A 22,236-nucleotide genomic window follows, 5' to 3' on the forward strand; every position below is an offset into this window, starting at 1 on the left:
GACTTCATTTGTCAAATTTGATGAAATGACGAGATTCATAAGACTAGTACTAATTGTTAGTTTACGAGGAATGAGCTGAAGAAGGATCAACCCATTTCATTCTACAACCAAACAAAAAAGCGAGAAATGAAAATATGATAAATAACTCATTTCTCAAACAAAACACCCTATAAATATTATCTGATCGCTCTCATGCAAGAAGGGTGTAATACTGTAATGTATTATTCATACGAAGGGTAACACAGGACACAAATCACGAGCTCCGACTACGCCAATACAACAATGAACTCCCCCAGCAGTAAACAAAATGAAAATTAAAGATGGAAATGAATTAATTTGCATTTGCTGTTTCCTCGGGATCAGTATCTCTGCAATTAGCCCCTTTCTCCGCCAACTTGTGACAAACACAAATGAAATGCGACTCTGGATCTTTGAGAACATAGTCAGGTGGTAGTTGACCATCGTCTGTGAGTGCAACTTCCTCCATGATAGGCTGTGGAGCACCTTTACTCATTCTCAGTTGGTATCCAGGTGTGGCTGTGAACAAAAAAAATAGATCTGATGTCAAGTCTGTACAATTCCAACATTAAGGTATCCATTTGCTTTCGCTATAACTTTTTTCATTCAATATTGTTTGTTGCAATAAGAAGTTTTTTCATTATCAAAGAACCTTTTGAAAATTTCAAATGCTTTTTGGCTTTGATTGGTTGTTTGCGTGACCCCTTATCCAAACCTTGTAGTGCAATTCACCCCTGATTGGTGCAATTCCAGTAGGACCCTTATTTAAGCCATAAAACAAAATTTGAGGGTCATAGAAAAAAAAAACAGCTCCAACAGACCTCCTGCTAGGACCCTAAATTTGAGAGGCCCCTCAAATCTGTTGGTCCCTCGACTGCCCTGCACTGGTAAGCAGTAAGCTTATCAGCATACTCACTCATTATGCCTAGAGGTAGAAGAAGATATTGAGAACAGCTCACACACACAGCATAAGCCCAGCGCTGGCCGAAAGCTCTGCTTCTGGATGTGGCAAACTGAACTGCATTCACTGAGTTGCAGTGGGAAACTATATATACAACTCTACCCATTTAATCCTAGTACACAAATATGTCAGGCTGCCATGCTACTACAGTGACTAGATGTGACAGCAGGGCTGACTTTGGCGTTTGCCCCTGCTGTGGCTACAGTGCGGCAGGGGAGCCTTTCGGCGCCTGCTCCTGCCGCGGCTACAGTGCAGTAGTTGTGGAGTCCTTTCGGTGCCTGCCCCTGCCGTGCGTACAGAGGGAGAATCCTAATCCTGCTGCTAACCCTAGAACCTCCACCATGCCGATCATCTTCTTTAGCTCCGTGAACCGAAGATGGCCGAGCGGCTTGGTGAGGACGTCCGCGAGTTGCCGACCAGTTTTGACGAACTCGATGACGATCTGCCTCCATCGACACAGTCCCTGAGGAAGTGGAACTTGACGTCGATGTGCTTGCTCCGGTCGTGGAGAATCAGATTCTTCGCGAGGATGATGGCGGGCTGGTTCTCCACCATCAGTGCTGGTGGGTGAGCTTCCACACCGGTCAGCTCGGCCAGCAGCTGGCGCAGCCACACAGCTTGGCATGCCACTGTGGCCGCCGCCACGTACTCTGCTTCGCACGTGGATAGCGCCACCACCTTTTGTTTCAGTGACAGCCATGAGATTGGAGCCGACCCGAGGAAGACGAGCACGTCAGAGATGCTCCGCCGTCCGTCGATGTCCCCCACCATGTCTGCATCGCAGAACACAGTGAGTTGCATCCCACTTCCACCGGTCTTGGGGAAGACGATCACCTGATCCACCGTCCCCTTGATGTAGCATAGCAACCGCTTCACCGCGGCCCAGTGATCCTCTCGGGGATCCTCCATGAAGCGGCTGGCGTAGCCCACGACGAATGCAATGTCCGGCCTTGTGTGGACTAAGTACCACAGACCACCGACGATGCTCCGGTAGAGTGTTGCATCTACCTTCGCCATGGTACTGGCCTTCGTCAGCTTCAGCCGCTCCTCCATCGGAGTCACACACGGCTTGCACTCAGCCATGCCGCTCCGCTCCAACAGCTTCGAGGGGTACGCGCTCTGACCGAGCGTGAGTGCCTCCTTCCCCTATCTCACTTCTATGATGACGTAGTAGGAGAGCGTGCCAAGATCGCTCATTCGAAAACGAGCTACCATCTCGCGCTTGAAGCTACCGATGTCCTCCGTACACGCGCCGGTGACGATCAAGTCATCCACATACACGTCGACGATGAGCTCCTCCTTCCTCCGTCACCGCGTGTAGAGCGCGTGCTCGGTTGCACACCGCGTGAACCCAAGCTCACCGAGCGTGGTGTCAAGCTTGGCGTTCCATGCTCGTGGGGCCTGCCATAGCCCATAGAGCGCCTTGTGCAGTCGGAGCACCCTGTGCTCCACTCCCTTGACGGTGAAACCCGGAGGTTGCCTGACAAAGACCATCTCCGCCAGCTCGACATTGAGAAAGGCCAATTTTATGTCCAGGTGATGGATGCGCCAGTCCTTTCACTGCTACCAAAGCCAACATCAGTCAGATAGACTCCATGTGCGCTACCGGCGCAAAGACTTCCTCGAAGTCGATGCCCTCACGCTGGACAAAGCCTCAGGCGATGAGACATGCCTTAGTGCTTGACAATGGCACCACACTCGTCCCGCTTGACCTTGTACACCCACTCTAGGCTGATCGGACGGCATCTTGGAGGTGTATCGATGAGCTCCCAAGTCTCGTTTTCCTCGATCGCCTTCATCTCCTCCAGCATCGCCCGTCACCAATTTGCATCACGCTCAGCCAGCGTGAATGTGGATGGTTCCTCTACACTGATGAGAAGTAGCTCTGGGTCATTGAGCAGCCGACTCACCAGGCTTGAGGACACTGTGCCACCGATGATGTCGTCTAGCTTGTGGAACCGCACCTCTTCACCACCGTGGAAGGCATCCATGAACTCGGTGATGTCGCTTGGAGGTGAGGCGAACTCGATCGATGTCGATGGAGTCCCCTATTCCGCTGGAGTGGTCGGCACAGCACATGGAGTGCTCGGCACCCTGGCTGCAGTGCTTGGCACTACTCCTAGACCGCTCGTCACCACTCCTAGAGTGGTTGGCACCACTATAGGAGTGCTCGACACCAGAATTGGAGTGGTCGGTACCACTACAAGACCTCTCGGCTTCGCTACGAGAGTGTTTGGCACCCATCCTGGAGTAGTCGGCACCACTGTAGGACCGCTTGGCACCACTCCTGGAGTGCCCGACACCCCTCTTGGAGTGCTCAGCTCTTTTGCTGGAGTGGTCGACACCTCCTCTCCAGCGTCTCCACCACCGTGGATGACCAAGTGCTCGACAACGAAGGTGCTGGTGAAGCCACCAGCTTCCCCCATGCCCGGACTATCCTAGTCCTAGGCCACCTTCTTGTCGAACACGATGTCGCGCGAGACAACCACCTTGCCTCCATGTGGGTTGTAGAGCTGGTATGCCTTGGTGCCCTCCTTATAGCCCAGGAGCACCATCGGCGTGCTCCTATCTTCCAGCTTGTCGAGGTGAGGCTTGGTGTTCTTCACATGGCCAACGTAGCCAAATGTCCTGAGGAAGGACACATTCAGCTTGCGTCCATGCCAAGCCTCGAATAACGTCTTGCCCTTCAGGGCCTTGGTGGGCGCACGGTTGAGGATGAACACCACCGTGGTCACCGCCTCTCCCTAGAACTTTGCCGGCATGCTTTTGGCCTTCATCATGGATCGAGCCATGTCGACCACCGTCTGGTTCCACCGCTCCACCATGGCATTATGCTATGGCGAGTACGGCGTGGTGTGGTGCCACATGAACTAGCTGTAGTCATCCATCAGCAAGATGAAGTACTTGTGCTCGCCGTGCATCGACGGTGTGATCAGCCCACAGAGGTCACCATGGACCAGCTTGAGGGCCTCTACCGCGTGGTACTTTGCCATCTTCGAGAATGACAGCCTTCTTTGTTTCTCGACCAGGCAGCTGTCACACAGCACGTCTACGTGTTCGATATGAGGCAACCCAGTCACCATCTTCTCTAGCTGACCAAGAGCATCGAAGCTGAGATAGCCATATTGGGCATGCTACAGCCATGGCTCCTTCGTGTGTCGTGTAGCCAAGCAGATGGGCTGCTCCACCTTCAAGTCGAGCAGGTACAGCTGATTCTAAGACCTCTTCACCTTTGAAAGAAGCCGCTGCTCCCGGTCCCTGATCCTAAAATGCCGCCCTTGATCAGTATCTCGCTGCCGCGCTCATCCAGCTATCCAATGCTTATGATGCTTGAACGTAGTTGCGGGATGTAATATACATCCACTAGCCCGCGGTGCTCATAATATACACACCTGAAGATGATGGTGTCGTGCCCTCAGATCACCACCCTTGAGCCATCACTGAACTTCACCGTGTCGGTCACATTGCCGTCGAGCTCAAAGAAGGCTTCCTTGGAGCCCATCATGTGGTTGTCGGTGCCGAAGTCCAGGTACCACCGCTGCTCCTGCTCATCGCCCACATGTCTGAGGTGGACTTGGACGCATGGTTCGTCGAGGTTGACAGCCTTCAGAGCCTTGCCATGCCCTTCCACCACCATCACCTCTCCCTTCTCCTTGGCCTCAATGTCGTGCAGTGCATAGAATGTCATCATCAGGAGAGTAGCCTCATCATCCTCATTTGCCTGCACTAAATGAGCCTCAGCTTTTTTCTCCTGCTTGTGATTTGGGCACTCCTTTGCCCAATGGCCCGTCTTCCCGCAGCGTCGGTAGGCGTTGGGGTCGACCTTCTTCTTCTTTTTCTCTAAAGAAGCCTTGCCGCGGCACTTGCCATCGCCACCGTGGCTGGAGGAGGCTTCCTTGGACTTCTTCTCCTTAATCCAGGGTAGCCCACTCCTCCTCTATCAGCAGCAACTTGCCGTTGTCCGTCATTGCAATGGACTGCTCCATGCGCTCATCCACCGCCCGCAGATGGCCTATCACATCCTCAATGGTGAGGGTGGACAAGTCCAGCATCGTCTCTATGGAGAGAGCGATCTGGATGTACTTCACCGACATGGAGTGGAGGTACTTGGAGACCATCTCTTCTTTGTTGATGGTGACGCCATGGCTCCTCAGCTTGCTGATGAGCGACTGCAAGTAGAGGGAGAAGTCCTCCACCACCTCACCATTCTTGAACTTGAGGTTGGCATACTCCTGCTTCAGCAGCTAGGTCATCGCCTTCTTTGCACGGTCGAAGCCGACGGGCTTCGCTGTAATGGCCTCCCACGCCTCCTTAGTAGAGTTCTTTGCCCCAACGGCTCCCTGTACTCCGCTAGCACAGCAGCGAGGATAGCCTCCAACGCTGACATGTCATCTTCTTCATTGTCGGTGCCCTTGTCAATGGCATTCCAGAGTCATCGGGCTCTGAGCTTGACCTTCATGGTCACCGCCCACTCGCCATAGTTGGTGCGAGTCAGCATCAGCCAACTAGTGCCACTGACCTTTTCACACCATGCACATGACGACCTCTTATCGTGGCTGGGTAGCCACAGCAGCGCCACTGCTGTCGCCCATCTTCGAACCGTCCATCTTCGTCAGCGGTTAGTCCGGTGATGGCGCATGTACGGCTCTGATACCACTTGTTGGTCCCTCGGCTGCCCTACACAGGTAAGCAGTAAGCTTACTAGCACACTCACTCACTCTGGCTAGAGGTAGAAGAAGGTATTGAGAACAACTCACACACACATAGCACAAGCCCAACGCTGGCTGAAAGCTCTGTTTCTGGATGTGGCAAACTGAACTGCCTTCACTGAGTTGCAATGGAAAGCTATATATACAACTCTACCCATCTAATCTTAGTACACAGATATGCCATAATGTCATGCTGCTATAGTGACTAGATGTGACAGTAGGGCTAACTTTGAGGAGCCTTTCGGCGCCTGCCCCTGCCGTGGCTACAGTGCAACAGCAGGGGAGCCCTTTTGGCGCCTGCCCCTACCGCACGTATAGAGGGAGAACAGCAAATTACTTTACAAAATCACCCTCCCACCCCTCATTCCTAGGGACCCTACTCCAAGCCCTCAAACAATAGTTATGCTTGTTTCCCTCTCCACCCATGTAGAATTGCATCCGCGCCTTCCACATCCACCTCGCGCCACCCTCCCTTTTTCCTGGCTCTTCTACACTGGCAACCTCTCTCCTAGCGGTGACCTTCAGCGCGACAACCTCTAGCATGGCTCCCTAGCGAGGAATATTGTCCGACGTAGCTCCCCTATCGAGGGTCCTCGGCCCGATGGGGACACGCATCAGTGTGGCTCCTCCCTTTCTCGCCTTCGCCCGACGCAACTCCCCGCTGAGGGACCTCCATAGCTCCCGCCAAGGGACCTTGACGCTCGATGCACCTCCACAAGGGACCTTCGCCCTCGTCGACCTGACATGGGGTGCTCGGCATAGTTCCTTCCCTTCGCAGTGACGCTTCCACCGGCATAAATCTCTCTATGTTGCCCATAGCTCTATTGAATAGAGTGACACTAGATATGGGAGAGAATGAGGAGTGTACGACGCTGGATATGGGAGAGAATGAGGGGTGCGTTTGGCAGAATAGATTTGAGGGCTTTGATTTGAGGGGAGTTATTGGAGTAGATGTAAAAAAAATTAGGCCTTTAAAAATAGGAAAGTGCCTCAAATCAAAAGTAAGGGCCCTAATTTGAGGGCTCCTGCTAGAGTTGCTCTTACATGCACAAATCCATATGCAAGCTATCACTATCCTCAATCCAAGCCCAACCTGCATCCCACAATTAGGCCAAATCCTACATATCTTTCTATGCACCCTCCTTCCCACACCCACTCTTTCTTCTCAAAATCCCAAAACAAAAGGTGATGAGTTGCAATCCCATTCTAAGGATTCTTTTGGTTCCGAGGAATCCAGTTATAGGAGAACCAGGAATGGAGAGCTCTCCCCCTTTGCCGCCTGACTCTTTGATCTTAACTTAAGAATACTAGTTTTAAGAATGAGTGATTGCCCTTCTCCGACCCTTACTGCCCAACCAGAGAGTGGATGGCTAATGTGTTCCACTTATTGAACAGGATCTATAGTTGGTCCATGACCCTTGGATGCCGAAGGCGTGCATGGAACCTATCACACATATAACACCGAACAACCTCCTATTTACACGAACCAAACAACAGCTAATTGTGTATCCTTATGCAGATAAGGATATGCTGCATAACTAATACGATGCAATAATAATGCAAGGAACCAATTAGACCCTTTGAGTTTTACAGATATGAATAGAAGCGAATGAAAAGAATATTCATTTAATTTTTATCATTTAGTGAAGAGAATCCTCAAAAATAAGGATCCCATGTTACTAGTCATAACAGAGGACATGTATTAAGAAACAACAGACTAGGGCAGAGTGCTCTGGCGGAAGGGAGAGTGATTCAAACTTACGCATGATGTAGAGTGTAATACTCCAGCTGCATCTAGACTGGTTCAGAAGTGGGACTCGTTCCTTAGGAGTACCATATGTTATATGCCAGAAGACAATCTCTCTTCATATAATAATCTCATTAGGATTCAGAACATAGTGGTTTTTGAACTCAAATGATGTACCAATAAGTAGACCCCATGAGGCATCAGAAGCCTGCACGAATATATACAGTATACATAAATTCAGGAAAACTGATGCATCAGTCTAGATTGTTTGATAAGCAAAGAGTGAAGAAAACTTTTGCCTTAAACCTTGCCACTTCTGCTAGCATTTTGGAAGCACCATGAGCATCATCAGCACACTGGAAAATTATAGCAATACCGATCTCAACAAATGCCTAATCAGAAAGCTGATATGTACTTCACTTGGTAGATAGTGCTTACCACCATAGCATCCAGGGTTCCTAAAGAGAAAGGTTCAACAAACTAACCCATAAATGAAGTAGCACAAAATGGATCGATTTGTATGACATTCGTAAAAAAAGATTTCAATTGAGCACTAAAGTAATGAAGTAATTCCATTTTAATGGCTTTGGAGTAAATGTGATACTAATAATTTACCTTTATCAAGGACACAATCAAATGATTCATCACCAAAGAAACCCATGTCCCTAATATCCATCTGCATATCTTAAAGCATAAGAAAACGAAGTCAATAGACTAATATAGAGGCCCTAAGTTATGAAGATGAAACTATCACAAGCACTACATGTTAGCTATGTGATCTCCTTGTGTTTCTCTCTCATCTGCTCGATGACCACAGATGAAATGTCTATGTTTACAATGTCCTCATAACCATCCTTCGCCATATCCTCTGACAAAACTGACCAAATCAAGATAAGAACAATATCAGGTAGCATCACGAAGTTGATTGCTCAGTACACGTGATACCAAAATAATAATCTTCGGCAGCCAAATTACAATATAACTTCAGTGTCATCAAGATTTTAAACCCACATTGCTTACCATAGCTAGCTTGCAGAAAGTGGGATAGAGCCAGCCAACATGAAAAAAATGCATGGAAGAAAGGGAGTCAAGGGAGCACTGAGCAAAGGCATACACAATTGGAATACCACAATGGATGAACGGTATAGTTATGTAGAGCCGAAGCTAACAGACGCTCCGAGCTGCCGACAAATAAGCATTTAAATAAATTGGTGAATTTTTCATCAAAAAAATTAGTGAATTTAAAATGTCTATGACTATCATTTTGGAACGCAATTCAAATTAGTTCGATCTCAGAGCAGCCGGATATTTCAGACCCGGTGTCGGACACCAATACTAGGGTACCCGAAGAGGAGGAGCTAATGACCATCAACACTGACTCATCCGAGCAGTCAACAGCACGACTACGGCTCTAACCGACAACCCAGCGCGCAAGCTCCGCTTTGCCAGGCCTCTAGGAGAGGGACCACCTCGCCTGACCTTTTGGGTCTGCGCTCTGCCTCGCCCGACCCTTGGGTCTGCGCTTTGCCTCACCCGACTCTGAGGCCGTGGGCTCCGCCTCGCCCGGCCTCTGGGGGAAGGACTTCGCCTTGCCTAACCCTGAGGTCACGGGCTCTGCCTCGCCCGACCTCTGGGGGAGGACTCCACCTCACCCAACCCTGAGGTCACGGGCTCTGCCTCGCCCGATGGAGACCCATACCGTCGCCAACCACTCTAGGTCCAAGCGTATGGCCCTGAGTCAAAGCTCTGACACCAAGGAAGAGACCAGCACGCCCTGATGTAACCCGTGGCCTTGGCGGGCCATACCGGAGGATTCACATCAAGAACAACATCGGGCGTACCGGTGCTGTTCTGCCTAACCCCCGTATGAACACTGATGGGTGTGTTAGTTCACCACAACGTTCGCCAGGACAGAGTGGAGTGCCATGACCAACATATGACGTCTGCACATGGCGCTAGAGACGGACAGGACCGCGACGCGAAGCCATCCCTGTTGACATCTATAGGGTCGGCGGGACCTGCATGAAGGAGAAGAAGGACCCAACGATCCTGAAGGCCTTTGGCTCTCTCTCTCTCATTCTTCTTTTTCCTCCGCTGTAACCCATGCTTTCCCTTGGCCTATAAAAGGGAAAGCAGGGCATTCCATAAGGGGCATCGCAACACATCACATTGATTTAGGCTAGATCCGATCAAACCATCATGAACCCATCGAACTCGAACACACGGCGGAGTAGCAACCAAGCTCTCTCAGCACCCATTCACTCCTTTCACTAGAGACTTGGGACATGTCCCTCTCTCACCCATTTGTAACCCCTACTATGAACTTTCAGTGCTAGTAACACGAGCAGCAGCAACGAACTGGACGTAGGGACATTCTGCCCTAACCAGTATAAACCCCATGTCCTCTAAGCACACCATCTGAGCCAGACGCACAATATTAGAAATTTACTTGTTGGTGATAACTCAAAACACTGACAGTTGGCACGCCAGGTAGGGGCCTTTTACATGTCTTGACATCCACACTAGGCCTCGGATGGCTAGTCACAACCTCAACTGGGTCTTGGGCGCGCACGTGCACTTCGAGAACCTGGACTTCATCGTCATGACGGAGGGAGAGTTGGCATGGCTCCCGCCGTCGTCCGACCTCTCCACTCCACCGGCCTCGACCCGATCGCTGAGGCGCTTGAGGAGTTACAGCTGCACGCACCGGAGGCCCACGCCCCCATAAGCGACCAGCTCCTTGACTTTGACTATGGGAGGTTAGAGCATCAACTCAGCGCCTTCCTGGGACCCTGACTGTAACACCTCGGGTGTTAGCCTTGCATAACTTGACTTGCATAACATGAGCATGATCATCACGCATTCATAAACAAGCATTTACAATTGGAACATTGAATTGAAACATATGCAACGTTGCTTGTTATTGCATGTTTCTTTGTACATATGCAAATGATCATGAATGTAAACATGTACTTGGTAGATTTGAGGCACCAAAATATTTTGGCAATGCTTAGGTTCACAAATGGAACATGGATCATGAATGTCATTTTTCATGGTCAAGTCTTTAAGGCATATTTCATGTGATTACTTTAAATAGCTCTATGAGTGACTACTACATGAAATGATTGAATGGCCTTGCAAATTGCTTAAACATGCTTAGGATATCTTTATGAACAACTTTGGTATTTAGGGCTAGGGCTAGTTTGGTCATTAAGCCATGCTTTGATGTGTATCATCATTTAAAAGTGACATGTTTGACCAATTTGGAACTAGGTGTTAGAGACCTTGCATGGAGGAGTTCACTAAAGCAATGTTGTAGTGTTTGACATAAGGAACAACTTTGATTTTTGGGTTTTGGACTGATTCAGCTCCTAACATGTTTGAAATTGGATCACAAAAATCAGTAAAACACTCATTGCAACACTTAACAAATTTTTTCTAAGTCAAGTTCGCTGACAGCCTGACAAACCAATCTTTGTGATGATATAACTCGAGTTTAGTTGAGGGTTGGCACATGATCCCTTAACAAAAGTTGTAGCTGGTACATAGGGCTATGAGTTTTGTTTAGATCGTTTGCACTTTGGAGCTTCGGTTTAGCAGTTAATTCACCGTCAAAACGCGTCGTCAGGCTCAGCTTGCTTCTCTGAATCGACTGAACGAAGCCGTTCAGTGGCCGACACCGGTAGGCTTCGCACACCACGTGGCGTGGGAAACGGCCGCGCATCGCCACCAGTCTGTTCGCGTAGGCCACGATGTGCCTGGGCGCGGCCTTAACCCCGCCAACGTCCGCCCGACCCCTTCCACGCTCCGTTTTTCATTTCCTCGGCCTTCTTCCTCGCCCGCTGCTGCAGCCATTCCCGCACCAAGAGCCGCTGGCGCCATTGCCGACGATAGCTCATCCTCGCTGCTCCTCCGCCACCGCAACAGCACCACCGTCACCCTAGCAACTCCAGATGTCCCCCATTGCCCGCTGTTCCAGCTTGGTAAGCCGCAGCAACGCACACGCTTTTGCCGAAGTTCGCCACCGTGTTCCGTCATCGTGACCACGCCATTGTAGTCTACCATTCCACGCGATAGCTAATGCGCTAGGTCCGCCGTAGTACACTGGTGCTCGTCCGAGCTTTAGATCAAGCCACCGAGGTCATCACCGGCGTTTTGCCGTTGTTCTGCCCTGCCGTGCCATCATAGCCGTCCGCCATGGTCGGCGGTGAAGTGCTTCGGTGCTCCTTCCATCCATACGAAGGCCACCACCGGGTGCAGGTGAATGAGTAGACCCAGTAGGTGTAGTCGCTACCGCCGGCAAGTTCACCAGCGATGAGCTAGGGCTGTGCCACGTCGAACGGCACCGTCTCTGTAACACCCTAGGTGTTTGGCTTCCATTTAATTGCATTTCATTTCATAAACATGTGCATCATCTATGTCATCATGCCATTTGTCACTGAAACATGCATATGCAACATTTGCATATTCTGTCTGTTCATACTTTCTTGCGTATGAATGGTAGTAGTGCAAAAATGAGAATGCAACATTTATTTCTCATACCTGGAAACATGGCACCATGGTAGGAATGTGGCAAGTTAGGCTTGCAACAAAAGTCATGCAACATATGAAACATTGCATTGCAACATATGAGTGAATTGCTTGTTTTAGTGCTTTATCACATGTGATCGTTAGAAGTGGTATACCAACTTGGTAAAGTGGTTGATCATGGTCTATTTACACCTTAACTACACTTAGGTTACTGGTTGGAACATTGTTCATGTAGATCAAAATGACCAAATTACCCTCAAGTGAAGGTTTGACTAGATTTGACCCTTGGAGTGTCACGGTTTGACTGATTCAAATGACCAACTTAGAAACCTTGCATGGCTTTACACTCTTTACAAAAGTTGTAGCTAATTTATTAAGAAACAAAAGTTGTTTTATGACCAACTCATGAAAATGTGTGGAACATGTTCAAACAAGGCCCACAAGTCAAATATCCATGTTGTTTTCACTGAAAATTTTGTCTAAGTCCTAAACTGAAATTTCAGTTGGATCAGGTCAACTTTGGCTTCATGTAACTGCTGATCCATGGCGATTTAGGGCTTGGTCCTTGAAAAGAAAATGTAGCTGGTTGGTACATCTACAATTTTCATGAATACTGTTTTTACAAACGAGCAACGGATTAGTCAGGATATTGTGTTGAAGTGGCGCTGTCAGTCATCATCGATGAACCTGAATCGCTGTTTTCAGAAAACGGTCAGTGACCGTCATGGCCGACCGGTTCAGAATCCGCTGGCCGTGTGGCGCCACTCGTCGCCGCTCGCCTGAGCGCGCTGGACACGCGCCGTGGGCACCCTGGCATGGCCAGCCGCGTCTTGAAGCCACCCACACCTGCCCGACCGAGTCGCCAGCCCCAGTTGCTTTTCTCACCTCCCACAGCGCAGCCCGAAGCCGCCCGCCATTGCCGCCGGAGCTTCGCCCTTGCCTAGCTCCCGCGTTTTGGCAAAAACGTGTTGCCCAGCTTACCCAAAGCCCCGCCGTGATCCCCTCTTCCTTTTCCACCGTGTTCACGAGTTGATCGTGCATCGGTATGGGTCAATCGCCGATCTTTTCCCCACCACCACCTTGTCGGACCTCGCCGGAGTAGCGCTTCTCACAGCCAGTGCTCCTCGCGTCCTCCCATTCCCTCCTCTGGCTCGCTTTAGGTCATAGGAGTACCACCAGAGCCCGTAGAGTCACCGTTAGGAACCTTGACGCCGTAGCGTCGTCGGAGCCGGCCATGCCGCGGCCGTGCGCCGCCATTGCTCGTCGCCGGCCCTGTAGCCGCGCCAAAAGCTTCAATCAAGGGCACGGCTAGTTGCACATTGCTTTAGTGAGCACCGTAACGCCGTTGGTCTCGCCGGAGAAGCCACCGACGGCGAGTCCTGCCGTCGTCTTCTTCCTTCCCCTGCTTCTTTCTCTGTCGCGCGGGTCCATTGTCTGGGCCGCGCCAGCGTCGCTCGCGGGCCGCCGTTCTTTGGGCCGGCCCAACAGCAGTAGACTGTCTTCTTATTTGTTTTGTTTTTATTATTTCATAGATTGGTATATAGATTCAAAAATGTATATCTCCTAGTTGGTAGATCCAATTGCTATGGCTCCAATTTTGTTGTGTTCCTAGTAATGTCTAGTATTTAATAAAAATATTATATGAGCACATGTTTTAGAAATTCTGGATAAATTAAATAGGACTTTGAAATGTGTTTTTGGATACATGCAAACTTGTTTGAATTTTATCTTGAGTTTCTGTGGTCCAAAAATTATGAAATTTTGTGGGTGAGCTCTTCTTGATGAGTAGAATCTCTGGTAAAAGTTTGAGGGTCATTGCATGTATAGTTTTTGAGTTATAGATTTTCCTTTTATCATTGGGCAATTCTTGTGTGAATTTTAGTAATTTATTTATGAATCTAATCACTATGAAATTTATTGGAGAATGTCCTAGTACCTTAAGGATGCTAGGAAAAATATGAAATCTGTTGCTTGACACTTTTCACTAGAGTTTCCTATTTATGCCATTTTAAGCCTTTATGCCTTGTCATTTTTGTGTAGGATGAGATACTTGTTCAATTGAGGTGAAATTTATGTAGTAGCCTATTGGAGACATGTATATGCTACTGTAATTTTTGTGGAATTTTATGTACACTTTGGATATGTGTTTATTATTTAACCTAAGTATCTAAATAAATTATTAAAGGCATGAGAATAATTTAGTTAGGAATGGACACTATGTTTTCTGGTGTTCTTTCAACATGTATGATGAGTTAGTAAAGTTGGTCTTGTCCGTTGATATGTTTACAACGTAAGTTAATAATTATTTCTTGCGTTGTGTCTTTCTGGCTAATTCTGGGAACTTTATAAAGTTCCCCATGATAAATTGGTTTGCTGGGAAAATGGTTAATAACAAGGTTGTAGACAATTTTATAAGCTTTTCCAGAAAGTCTTAAATCATGGTATTTGGATCTGTAGAACTCCAGTTATGGATCAAACTTGTAGCTGCTGTTTACAGCCTGAAAACTATTGAGTGCAGTAACTGACTGGTTTGCTTTATATGAGTCGATGTGATGATTTAGATGCTAGGCTAATTTAAGATAAATTGTTAGTTGCAGGTGCTAGACCTCTTACCGAAGATGAACAACTTTATCTTAGGTTATTAGAACTTGGTGAGTGTGCCATTCTTGTTTTCTAAAAAAGATATGCACCTACTCGGTAAAAATCAATGTTAATCTTGCATCATTATGTCTTTCATGCGTCCATTCATACATGGCTATACATTTCATCATCATCTTCCATCTCTTGTGCATGCACGATTCTTACTATGCATATGCATGCAATAGGTGTTCCGGAGGGAGTTACGCTTCTGGAATTCGAGCAGTACTTCCGGAGGAGCAGCAGCAAGCTCAAGAGCAGGAGGTGCAAGCCCCCGAAGAAGGAGTCAGCGAAGAAGTTCTTGAGTGCCCCGATCACCAACCTTCATCTTTTCTGAAAGGCAAGCCCCGGAGCATTCTAAGACTCCTATGTTTTCAAAATGGTTACTTTGAGTATCTTTATTTATTGCTGCATTAAGTGATAGGAAATTGGATGCGAACACTTGTTGCATATATATATCTATTCCTTGGCCAGTATACGTACCCTGAATCCTATTTAGGTCCAGGAGCGAATCAAAGCTTAGCCATGCTTAGACCGGTAAAAGTCAGGTGATTTCCTATCACCTGCATATTAGAAAAATGTCTGGTCACGGTTGGCTATAATTGCTATCGTGGAGAATAACCATGTGTTAATAATGAATTGTGACCGGGCGGGAGGTCGATAGAGAAGCAACAAGGCAAGGAGGTCTTGGTTGTGGATCTATCCCCGTCTGTGTTGGTTAAGGACTGATTCGCTGTACGTCCTCATGTCATGTTGAACGCATGCCTATCACTTAGTTGGCTGGATAACTCGTTCCGACCGCGAAGCCGAGTAGCTCAACTCAGGCCGGAAGACCGAGAAGTGAAAGTGTGCACCCTGGCGGTAGTAAGGATGTGTGGGGAGCTATTGGCGTAAGTCCGAGGTGAGATTGACCACCTGGCAGAGTGGACTCCCTGAGGGTGCGGCGCTGCTCGGAGCCGCAATTCCTGAGATGTACCAAAGGTGACCTAAGGCTGCCTTCGCGAGGTATGTCTGGGTTTGTGTTAGGAATACCCCTCCAGCTGGATAGGAATCGATTCGAATCGCCGTCTCTCCCGGATAGTGAGAACTTGACTGAGCAGCGGCAATGTAGATGCACTTAATTGAACTTGATGGTTAAATTGATGATGATGATACCACATTATACCAGATATGGTTACTAATGTTTGGAGTTAATCAATTGCTTGCTCTAGTACAGGTGCTAATCTAGTTGATAGGTTAATATTGTTAAATTGCTGCTTACTCATAAAGCAAATTATGCTCTCGTATCACTAAAGCGTTTTTGCAAAATGCTTGTCAAGCTAGATCCACCGATAAAGCCTTGCATAATCCTTGGTGTCATTTATTTCTGGTTTACGACGGGTAAGTCTAGCTGAGTACCTTCTCGTACTCAGGGTTTATTTCCCCCTTGTTGCAGATGACGTGCTATATAACGGTTACTGCAAGTATTGTCTCCACCCTGCGGGGGATGAAGACTAGATCATGGGCATGATCATCTATGTTATCTCATCTTACTGCTTTTGCTGGATATGACTATGGTACTGGCTTGTATTTGAACTAAGTGTGTGTGATGGTGTTAAACTACTTTGCTTCCGCTATTTGTGAACTCGTTTTGTAATAACTATGTGTACTCTGATGTATGTGGTACTTATGAACTACTTGTGAAATGGATGTAACATGTGGCTTGTTATGTTGAATTACTGTGATCTTGGTTGTATGCAAGTTGGTTTGAAATTCTTCGTGGTTTCAGTTGACTACCGGGTTTATATGGGTTCAAGTATGACGGTTTGATCACTCCGGTGATTGCTTTTGTACTTGTGCTCTTATAAATTGGTCGGTTCTGTTACAGCTGGTACCAGAGCTAGATTCAACATTAAACATGTCATATGTGTATTTAAAACAAAAGCTTTTGTTTGCAAAAATCAGTTTTGACAAAATTATAGTTATCGTTATATAGGTGATCAAATCTGAAATTTTATCTAAAGTGCCAGTTGTCATATCCTCTATGCCCAAATAAGGACTTTCAGGCGGCTTATTTAAGTAATAACTTTTGGGGGATAATTGCTTTCATTTTATTTCGTCGTCCATACGGCGTGCTATTGTATGGATGCCATCCGCTTGGGTGGTAATGTATGGACCAATTGCCTCTGCACCCAGGTAAAGTGAGTTGTGAGAGCATGACCGTCCAACTGTCGGTCTAGGGGAGAGTTAGTTATGGTTACCGGAATATTTACATGTTGCACACATGTACATATGAAGGAACTTAATTGTGGGTGTATCCATCGGGTAGCTTTGGATACCGAAGTATATATATCCGGGGATGTATATATGGAGAGTATCTTAGTTTACTGCTTTCATTGCGTACTTATTTCTTTTGTTGGGATGGGCTGCAATGAAATTTTCTGCAGGTACACTAACAACGCAACGTGTAGCTCGACTAGATACGTATATGAGAGAACGTATGTATGCCACCGCCTATGTCGCTAGAATGTTAAATTTCTTAAGATTCGTGAGGACGTACGGAACGTGCATGCATCATGTTTACTCATGCCATTACATTTTTGCATTACTCCCTCCCTTATCTAATTATTCCATTATAGTTTCTCATCCTGTAAGGTAATCCTCTCACACCCAAGTTGCCATGCTACTACTGATGGCCGCACTACCACTACCGCCCTGGAGCAGTCTCGTTATACGTAGATGAAATTTCTGAAACTTGAAGTTGATAAAAAATTTTTTGGCATATGAGCGGCTGCATCACATGAATGTGCGGAGTAAAGTTATGGCGATGTTATGAGGATGAATTATTGTGCCTCTGTTTATTGTATGAAATTATTCTCTCCAATAAGTTCAGTTTGGCATAATTCTACAATCCGTCTGCATTATATCTGACATCGTCCATCATTACTCACAAATGCGCTTCTGCAGATGTCGCGCAATCTACGTTCAGGCCATGGTGGGGGTAGTGGCGATGATGATCTTCCACCGCCACCTTCGTCCACACCGTCTGATCTGTTGGCCATGCTCGTGGAAGGTCAGCGCGCGTTGGGTGATGCTATGCGTACCATGGCCCAGCATCAAGCCCAAGGCCGCAATCAACGTCAGGGGCCAGAGCCCAACCAGTTTAGTGATTTCAAGGAATTCCAAGATACCAAACCACCCGTCTTCAAGGAAGCTGAAGAGCCACTCCAAGCAGAAGAGTGGCTAAACACACTTGAGCACAAGTTCCGTTTGCTCAGGGTGACAGAGCTGATGAAGGCGGAGTATGCTTCGCATCAGCTACAAGGACCAGCAGGTATATGGTGGCGACATTATCGGTCCACACTACCAGAAAATGCCCAGATCACTTGGAATCGATTTCAAGAGGCTTTCAAGAGTCATTATATTCCTCCCGGGTTGATGGCCATCAAGCACAATGAGTTTATGAAGTTGGTGCAGGGCACCAAGACACTCACTGAATATCTTCATGCCTTCAACCATCTGGCAAGGTATGCTCCAGAATTTGTTGATTCAGAAGCTAAGAAAATTGCCAGCTTTAAGAGAGGGCTTAGTCCCAAACTGATGAAGTCCATGGGGAACAACAAAAGTGTCACTTTCAATGAGTTCGTAAGTGATGCTCTTACTCAAGAGAATAACGATAATGTCTATGCTGCTTCCAAAAGTCGCAAGAGGGTCTTTGAGGCAGGTGTCTCTCAGGCTAGAGCTCCAGTAGCGAAGACTCAGTTTCGCCCACCCACTACAGCCGTTCGGTACCGGCCACCACAAAAGAAGAATCAGGCAAAGACTGGGTTCAAGAAGGCATTCACTGTACCTCTTCCAAAGGCTACCACAGGACCTAGAAATTCTTTTGTTCCGCCAGCTAATAGGCCCTGCTGGAATTGTGGCAGGATAGGTCATTGGTCCAAGAATTGTCCGTATCCTCAGAAGAACAATCAGAAGCAAGGGAATTCTGGTGCTCGTCAAGGACATGTTAACTACACCAACGTGACCGAGATACCCTCAGGAGAGGTAGTCACCGCGGGTAAGTTTCTTGTGAATCACCATCCGGTAGTTGTACTATTTGATTCTGGTGCCTCGCATTCATTTATGAGTCCAGCTTTTGCATCAAAATACAATCAGAAGGTAATTACAGTATCCACGGGTAGTTATTGCATTAGTGCAACTGGAAGTAATATTTCGACCAATCAAATAGTGCTGGGGGTAAGGATTGAAATAGAGGGCCGAGTGTTCATGGCCGATGTGGTAGTCCTACCGGGATTAGGGATAGATGTAATCTTGGGAATGAAGTGGATGAGCGGTCATGGAGTGCTCATTGATACTTCCACTAGGGTCATTATGTTGAGGGATCCTATCAGCAATGAAGCCTTCCTTGTGCCACTTCCCAGAGAGCTAGAACTCCACAACACTGCTAATGCTATCCAGACCCCGAGAATCGAGGAAGTCCCAGTAGTGTGTGAATTTCCAGATGTATTTCCTGATGATCTACCTGGTTTACCGCCGGATCGAGATATTGAATTCAAGATCGAGTTAGTACTGGGCACTGCACCTATTTCTAGAAGGCCTTATAGGATGCCACCCAATGAGTTAGCAGAGCTTAAAGTACAGTTACAAGATCTGTTAGAGAAAGGTCTTATCCGACCTAGTGCTTCTCCCTGGAGTTGTCCTGCTATATTTGTGAAGAAGAAGGACAAGTCATTACGCATGTGCGTGGATTATCGTCCACTCAATGCGGTGACCATCAAGAACAAGTACCCATTGCCCCGCATTGATATTTTGTTTGATCAGTTGTCTAAGGCAAAGGTATTCTCTAAAATTGATCTGAGAGCTGGTTATCATCAGATAAAGATTAGACCGGAGGATGTGCCTAAGACCGCTTTCTCCACCAGATACGGGTTGTATGAGTATCTGGTTATGTCTTTCGGCCTGACCAATGCTCCTGCATACTTCATATATCTGATGAATTCTGTGTTCATGGAAGAACTGGACAAATTTGTAGTTGTCTTCATTGATGACATCTTAATCTTTTCTGTAAATGCTGAAGAACATGCCGAGCATCTGAGAGTTGTTTTATCCAGGCTACGGGAACATAAGCTTTATGCCAAGTTCAGTAAATGTGAGTTTTGGCTTAAGAAAGTACCTTTCTTGGGTCATGTGTTGTCCGATGAAGGGATTTCGGTTGATCCGTCTAAGGTGCAAGAAGTCATGAATTGGAAAGCACCAACTTCAGTACATGAGATCAGAAGTTTCCTTGGTTTGGCTGGGTATTATCGTCGATTCATCCCAGATTTCTCTAAGGTAGCCAAGCCCATGACCAGGTTGCTCCAAAAAGATGTGAAGTTTGTTTGGACTCCAGAGTGTGAGACTGCTTTTTGCACTTTGAGGACCTTGTTGACATCAGCTCCTGTGTTGGCACAACCTGACATCGAGAAACCTTTTGATGTGTTTTGTGATGCATCAGGTACTAGTTTAGGATGTGTCCTTATGCAGGAAGGTCGAGTTATCGCCTATGCCTCACGTCAGCTAAGGAAGCATGAAGCTAATTATCCAACTCATGATCTTGAGTTAGCTGCGGTTGTGCATGCTTTGAAGATATGGAGGCATTACTTGCTCGGTAACGTGTGCCATATTTATACCGATCATAAAAGTCTCAAGTATATATTCACTCAACCAGAATTGAACATGAGATAATGAAGATGGCTAGAGTTGATTAAAGATTATAACTTAGAAGTTCATTATCATCCGGGTAAAGCAAATGTTGTTGCCGATGCTTTGAGTAGGAAATCCCACTGTAATTCTCTATTGGAGGCAGATTATCATTTGGCGCATCTGTTACATCCTGCTGTGTTGCACAATATTACCCTTAGTTGCTCTCTAGAAAGTAAGATCATCGAGCTTCAGAAAACCGATGTGGGTGTGTTCCACATCAAAAGAAAGATGAAGGAACAAGAGACAAAACACTTTCGTATTGATGAGAAGGGTGTTCTATGGTTTAAGGATAGACTGGTAGTACCGAAGGACAAAGAGCTTAGAAACCAAATCTTAGAAGAAGCTCACTCATCCAAGTTATCTATCCACCTGGGAAGTAGTAAAATGTATCAAGATTTGAAATCCCGCTTTTGGTGGACTAAAATGAAGAAAGAAATCACAGCTTATGTTGCAAGGTGCGACAATTGTTGTAGAGTCAAAGCAATTCACATGAAGCCTGCTGGACTTCTCCAACCATTGTCTATACCAGGATGGAAGTGGGAAGAGATTAGTATGGATTTTATTGTTGGACTTCCCCCTACCCAAAAGAATTTTAATTCCATATGGGTGATTGTGGATCGTTTAACAAAGTCTGCTCATTTCATACCAGTTAGGGTTGACTATCGGCCAAGTGACTATGCTGAGCTATATTTTAACCAGATAGTACGTCTCCATGGTGTTCCTAGGACCATTGTATCTGACAGAGGACCTCAGTTCACCGCTCGTTTTTGGGAACAACTGCATAAGATGATAGGGACCAACTTAGTTAGAAGTTCTGCTTATCATCCCCAAACCTCCGGACAGACAGAGCGGGTAAATCAAATATTGGAAGACATGTTAAGAGCTTGTGTCATATCATCCAAAGGCTCATGGGATAAGTGGTTACCCTTGGCTGAATTTTCCTATAATAATAGTTATCAAGAAAGCATCAAGATGGCCCCTTTCAAGGCGTTGTATGGTCGCAAGTGTAGAACTCCTTTGAACTGGGTTGAATCTGGAGAAAGGAGATACTACGGCATTGATTTTGTCGAAGAAGCTGAACAACAAGTCCGCACTATCCAAAAACATATGAAAGCCGCTCAAGCTAGGCAGAAAAGCTATGCGGATAAAAGAAGGAAGCCCATTGAGTTTGAAGTGGGTGATCACGTTTATCTGAAGGTATCACCGATGAAAGGTGTGCAGCGATTCGGAGTAAAGAGAAAGCTTGCACCTAGGTATGTAGGTCCATATCCGATCATAGAGAAGAGTGGGAATGTAGCTTACAAGATAGAGTTACCTTATGAGATGAGAGCTATCTTCAATGTTTTTCATGTATCTCAATTGAAGAAATGTCTCCGTGTTCCCGAAGAAAGAGTTTCACTTCGAGATGTCAAGTTGAAATCAGATTTATCCTACGAAGAAAGACCAGTGCGGGTTATCGACACAAGAGAAAGAGTAACCCGGAATCGTGTGGTCAGGTTCCACAAGGTTATGTGGAGTAACCAGGGTAGTGAGAGCGATGCAACGTGGGAGCGGGAAGATTATTTGAAGGATGTATACCCTACCTTTTATTCAAAATGGTACGCTTTTCAAATCTCGGGGCGAGATTTTTATAAGGGGGGAGGGCTGTAACACCCTAGGTGTTTGGCTTCCATTTAATTGCATTTCATTTCATAAACATGTGCATCATCTATGTCATCATGCCATTTGTCACTGAAACATGCATATGCAACATTCGCATATTCTGTCTGTTCATACTTTCTTGCGTATGAATGGTAGTAGTGCAAAAATGAGAATGCAACATTTATTTCTCATACCTAGAAACATGGCACCATGGTAGGAATGTGGCAAGTTAGGCTTGCAACAAAAGTCATGCAACATATGAAACATTG

At 46.9% G+C, this 22,236-nt stretch overlaps 1 pseudogene; it reads right to left on the reverse strand.

The window, feature by feature from the left end:
- Positions 1-218: 218 nt before the first annotated feature.
- Positions 219-22,236, reverse strand: part of LOC136519107 (uncharacterized) — a 50,386-nt pseudogene continuing 28,368 nt past the window's right edge.

Source organism: Miscanthus floridulus, chromosome 17 (assembly GCF_019320115.1).
Source record: "Miscanthus floridulus cultivar M001 chromosome 17, ASM1932011v1, whole genome shotgun sequence".
NCBI lineage: Eukaryota > Viridiplantae > Streptophyta > Magnoliopsida > Poales > Poaceae > Miscanthus > Miscanthus floridulus.